The sequence below is a fragment of the Ailuropoda melanoleuca genome, chromosome 2 (genome assembly GCF_002007445.2).
Source record: "Ailuropoda melanoleuca isolate Jingjing chromosome 2, ASM200744v2, whole genome shotgun sequence".
Lineage (NCBI taxonomy): Eukaryota > Metazoa > Chordata > Mammalia > Carnivora > Ursidae > Ailuropoda > Ailuropoda melanoleuca.
Genome location: NC_048219.1, coordinates 86,682,286 through 86,688,665, shown reverse-complemented (window position 1 = coordinate 86,688,665; position 6,380 = coordinate 86,682,286).

Sequence of the window (6,380 nt, the reverse complement as noted above, 5' to 3'; positions counted from 1 at the left end):
TGTTATACGTCTGCAGAGATCATTTCTTTGGAGAATGTGAGTTATTTACTATGGATATCGATGTGTAGCCTGAAACTACACATTGGTTTTGAGGGGGGCGGGTGATCGGGTCAAGAAGCTGGGGGTGGGGGGAGGTATATTCTGAATATTTGATCACCACTGCATAGATAGAGAAAGACCATGCTGAAGTTTGAGCACATTGTAGTTTTCAAATAGAACAGTGTCCACTGTCTCAGAAAAATTATGACAGCCAGAAATTATTGTCTCCCTGTTAGAGTCTGGAGATGCCAGGCCAAATGGTTGTATTTTTACTATACCTAGAAAACTAGAGAACCAGAAAGTAACTGAGTAGCTGACAAAGGGTCAGAAACTACTGGATAGGAAGTTAGTTTTCAGTACACAGAATAGCAAATAGTGTCAGTCTCAGTTATCTGAAATTTTATTCACTTTTTTGCTCTGATAGAGGACATGAGGCTCCTTTTGTTGTTTCCAGTACCCTTTACACTTAATGATTCTGTTATCTTTCTTCTTAGGAGTTACCTTGGAGTTGCAGGTTGGTTAATTTAGGTTAAGGAGTGTATTAGGGTTCTCCAGAGAAACAATCAGTAAGGGAATAAGGGATGTGTGTGTGTCTGTGTAAAGAGATTTATTATAAGGAATTAGCTCGTGTGGTTATGGAGGCTAAGAAGTTTCAAGATCTTCATTCGGTCAGCCAGCCAGTAGGTCTTATGGTGTAGTTCTAGTATGATTCCAAAGGCCTGAGTGCGAGGAGAGCCAGTATAAATTCCAATCCAAAAGCTGGTGGAAGTTTTGAGACCCAAGAAAAGCCAGTTTTATTTTGTTTCTTTTTTTCTAACATTATTTATTTGAAAGAGAGGGAGAGCATGAAAGAGTGGGAGAAGCGGACTCCCTGCTGAGCAGAGAGCCCTGCGTAAGGCTTGATCCCAGGACCCTGAGATTATGACCTGAGCCAAAGGTAGATACTTAACTGACTGAGCCACCCAGGCACCCTGAAAAGCCAGTGTTTTAGTTTGAGTCCAGAGGCAGGAAAAGACCAGTGTCCTAGCTCAAACAGGCAAGGAGTTCTCCCTTACTACCTGGAGGGTCAGACATTTTGTTCTAGTTGGGCCTTTTAACTGATTGGATGAGGCCCACAGACTCTGAGGAGAGCAATCTGCTCTAAATAGTCTACCTATTCAGATGTTTATCTTATCAGGCAAACCCTCACAGACGCACCCAGAATAATCTGTGACCAAATATTTAGGTACTCCTTGGCCCAGCCAAATTGACATAATAACCATCACTGGATGGAAAATAGAAATGCACACAGCGAGACAAACCATAAGAGACTATTAATCATAGGAAACAAATGGAGGGTTGCTGGAGGGGAGGGGGGTTGAGGGATGGGGTAGCTGGGTGGTGGATATTGGGGAGGGTATGTGTTGTAATGAGCACTGGGTATTATATAAGACTGATGAATCACAGACCTGTACCCCTGAAACAAATAATACATTATATGTTAATTTATTGAATTTAAATTAAAAAAAAAATGCACACAGCAGAGTGATACCCATTCCGCTTAAGTTTTGCCAGATAAACAGTGTGTCTCTATGAGAAGTGTCTACTTTGCTTAGAGACCTCAGTAATAGGGCTAAAAAGTGGAAGAAATATATATGGGATGAAGGCCAATTTGCTGTGTGCAATGTATCTATTGTTCTTTCTTAACCTAAATTAACCTGGAAGTCTGAGATGCTTCCCATTCTAGGAAGAAACATTGCAGATTCATTGATCTAACACCAGAACATGGCTGGGGCTAAGAGTTAATTTCTAGGAATGCCTTGCTCGTAAATGTTTCAGTTTTAGATATAGTGCCCAAGGCAGAGGGCTACATAACCCAAACTTTTATAACTTCATTCCTTTACAGTTGGAAGGCTTACAGACTCAGGAATCTGGAGCCTTAATAGGAGTCAGTGGAGAGATGATTTAACTCTCCCTGATTGTCAGAAAAGGAAACAATTGCAATTTCAGATCTTGAACCCTTATATTTGAGGCCTTTACATTCATATTAAATGGCCTATGGATTCCATGCAGAGCTAAACAGATTGTTTTCTTTTTTTTTAGAGAAAGAGAATGTGCACACAGGGTGGGAGGGCAGAGAGAGGGAAAGAGAGACTCTCAAGCAGGCTGCATGTAGCTTGGAACCCAGCATGGGGCTCGATCTCATAACCCCAAGATCATGACCTGAGCCAAAGTCAAAAGTTGGAGGCTTAACTGACTGAGCCACCCAGGAGCCCCAACAGATTGTTTTCTTACTCATGAATGTCTTTTCTTCTTTATCTTCCCTTTGTCCACTATAATTTGAAATTAGAGGGGTACTTGGGTGGGTCAGATGGTTAAGCGTCTGCCTTTGGCTCAGGTTGTGGTCTCCAGGTCCTGGGACCGAGCCCCACGTTGGGCTCCCGGCTCAGCAGAGAGTCTGCTTCTCCCTCTGCCTCTCCCCCTGCTTGTGCTCTCTCTGTCTCTCTCTCTCTCAAATGAATAAATAAAATCTTTAAAAATAATGTTTTTAAATAAAAATTTTAAAAAAATTAGAGGGAAGAAAACTATTTTGTTAGCACATGATGAGGAGAGAACTAGAGATTGGTAAACTTACAAGTTGGGAACTGATACAGGGCAGCTCCTTGCTGGCATCCAGGTGATGATTGCTTCTTGAGTAGTTTTCAGAGCTATTAGTCTTAACTCAGATTCATATGGGTTATCTGGCTGGATAGAACTGGGAAGTTGGGTGAGAAGGGGCAGAGTGGTGAACATTCAGCTGAGATCTCCAACATCTTTAAAATGTCTAAGTTAATGAGTTGGAAGCAGGAAGAAAGAATAACTCTGGCCTTAAAAATTAATTTTCCCTCAGGGGCGCCTGGGTGGCACAGCGGTTAAGCGTCTGCCTTCGGCTCAGGGCGTGATCTCAGCGTTATGGGATCGAGCCCCACATCAGGCTCCTCCGCTGTGAGCCTGCTTCTTCCTCTCCCACTCCCCCTGCTTGTGTTCCCTCTCTCGCTGGCTGTCTCTCTATCTCTGTCAAATAAATAAATAAAATCTTTAAAAAAAAAAAAAAAAAAATTAATTTTCCCTCAAAGTTCCTACTGCCAGTTTCTGAGAAGCTGGGAAACCTGGAAAATCCAGAGTGGCATTTTGTCCCTGTTGCTGTAGCTCCTAGACTTTTCCTTACAGTGATCTAATTTGTAAGAAAAAGGAATTGCTCTAGGCAGGAGATGTGGAGATGGCTATAAACTAAACAGCTTCCTTAGCTTATAGATTTACAGCATTTGACAAGTGCTTATTAGATGTTTCCTTTGAGCAATACTCTTTCTGGTCCAATAATTAGTTCTCAAGTTCAAAGGAAGTTTTCTGGGGAAGAATTTGGTTTTATCCCCCCAACAGCTCTTACTTTGGTTTAATAGCTAAAAGGAGAAAAAATTGTTTATGTCTTTGTGTTCCACAGTCATATGTATGTGTGTGAGAGAGAATGTGTGTGTTCATGGAGGCACACATGTATGCACATTTCACGGTAGAGGAAGAAAGGGATGTGGTGGCCACTGGGGTAAAGTTAGCAGGTACAGCAGAGGGCTGGAGCCTCAGTCTGATTCTCTTACTGTACATACCTCAGGCCTTTGTGTTTCCATAGTTCTGTGCTGTGGGGCGTTGTTGGCTTGGCTGCCAACTTGACATCCTGCTATGTAGCGTGTGGCTAAGGGATTCACCGGAGGTAAAAGCCTAGTCATTTCTAAGGGTTGAGAAAAAAAAAATGGCTTTGAGGATAGCCATTATCCTCTGTTTCTGTAGTATAATTAGTTGAACACAAATTCAATTACCTATTGCTTTTTATTTATTCAGAAATTATGTTATGAGATTGACTTTTCTCTTGACCTTTTGCATGCTTCAGTTTCTTTCACTCTGGTATCCATGTGCTCTTTCCTCAAGGAATACAAATTATATCAGTCTTAACGAAAGTTAATCAGGAGGGAACCATAATTTGTATCTGTTTTAAACAACAGCAAAACAGCCTTTGGGGCTTTTGGAAGGGAGGGGCTCTTCAGAGTTGGTTGGTAGAGCTGGTCTAGACAGGCCAGTGACGTCTGTGAAGGAAGACAGATTTTAGGAGGAGGAGCGGGGCTGATGAGTAAATAGTAGCATGAGAGGGAAAGCCCTCTTTGGCTTCTGAGGTAGGGAGGTGGGAAGATAAGAGTGCTGTTCATCAGAATAAACCAACAGGGATTTGGGAGTTGGGAGAGCAGACTCTTACTCAGAGTTTCCAGAATGAGTCTCACACCAAGTTCTGAGGCAGGAAGTAGAGAGAACATACCATAAGTGGCCATCCTTTGGGGGGAAATCGTAGCAAACAGTAATGTCAGTGTCTTAGCCCTCAGGCTGGGAACCACAGGGCTGCTCCAAGGGTTTAAAGCAGAGTGTGTAATACAATATGTACAACTGGAGATATTTTCGAGGATCCAAGTAGAGCCCTTGTCTTAACCAAAGGACATGAGGTTTTGATCTCTCATACCTTCCAGATAAGTGGAATTACAGGCATTCAATTAAGATTAAATGCATATAAATCTTAGAGTTTTGCCAAATTGCACTTAGTTTGGAGTCTATGTTTGTTGCCTTTCCTCTTTCAGCTGGATATCTGTGATTCATGGGATGTAGGCTTGTGGTTCTTTACCTTTTCTAAAAAGGTGTACTGTTTTTAAGGTCCAAAAATTATTAGACTCCTCACAACAAGGTGATAGTTGTATTTTTAGTATCTTGTGATGAGAAAAATACATAACGAAAAGCTGCTGTGATTTCGGTAATGCTTTTTTAATTTTTTTTTTTTTTAAGTAATCTCTACACGCCACGTGGGGTTCAAACTCATGACCCCCAGATCAAGAGTCATATGTTCTTCCAACTGAGCCAGCCAGGCACCCATCAGTAATGCTCTTAAATCAATTTGTCTTTATTAGTAACACCATAATCTACATCCAGTTGAAATATATAAATATTTGTAAGATGTATCATGTATTCAGACAGAATATAGTGCTTATACAGATTCCTTGTAATAACTCCATCGCCTCACAGAGGTTCAAATTCCATGCATAGGTTTTGAATCAACCAATCTCAATCTCTTATGGATTGAGGTTAAGATGTGTGTTCAGAAAAGTACCTATTCATGCATGGAAATTTGTAGGCTTATTTGAAGTGAGTGGTATCAGTAATTTTTAAAGGCAGGATATAAATATTTCACATTTGTGTTTAACCAAGTCTGTAGATAAGCAGAATACATAAAATGAGTTCTTTAGAAATGGGACTTCTGACTTGCCGTTGCCTTGTTTATTCTGCGTAGTTCATGTCAGAGCTAATAGTCTAATGCTCTTGAATGTCTTAGCAGGCTTGGACAGCGGTCACGTATCCTTTTGCAGATTTTTATGTGTGGATTATAATTAGTATAGCACAATGGATGAAACTTTTTCTGTAGTAGAATGTGGCTTCTTTGTGAGACTTCCAGTGATTGTGTAATGTTGAGAAATTTCAGAAGATTCTTTGAATAGTAAAAAGCAATATGAGCTTAAAATTTAGTTAGAAACAAAACCTGCATAAAACAGAGAAAGATTAAAGTGAACATAATTTAATGGAGAAAGCTATGGAGACTTTGGAGTCAGAATTCAAATGGTTGTGTGTTTAAAATCTAGAATCTGAGATTTGATCCTCAGAGCAATCCTATGGAAACAGAAGATAGAGTAGGCAGGATCCCACTTAGAGATAAGTAGACCGAAATAGCGGCTCAAAACTTTATTTAAATGCCCAAGGACACAGAGCCAGAATTTGAATCCAGGTGTTTTGACTCCATGCCTAGTCTTTTTCTTACCTTCATAAGGTACAAAATCCAAAGTCCTTAGTTTGAGGGTCAACGCCATCACTAATGAGGATCTAACCCATCTTTTTCAGCCTTTTCTCTCTCTCTTCCCACAAACCTTCGCCCCCACATTTGGCAGGTGCTGGCCAAGGATCACAGGTAAGGTGTCTCTTTCCTTTTGATGGCTTGCTGTTTAGCTTCAATTAAATTGTGTTCTTAACCTCTTTATTCGAGTAGTTCCTCCTATCAGGAATATCCTGTCACCGTGGGCCTCCTCCTCCCCTCACCCTGCCCGGGTTTAACTATGACAAGAGGTCATCTATCCAAAGACAAAGACAAGAGGATTAGTGGATTTAGGAGAAAAGAAAAGGCTGCAAATATTAGGGCATTTATTTGAAAGGAAAGAGATGTGACCAAAGAGGCTGACAAGTACTTGGTTGAAGCTGGACCCTTACGCTCTTGTGGTGCGTCTGGGCACGCAGAGCCCCCTCTG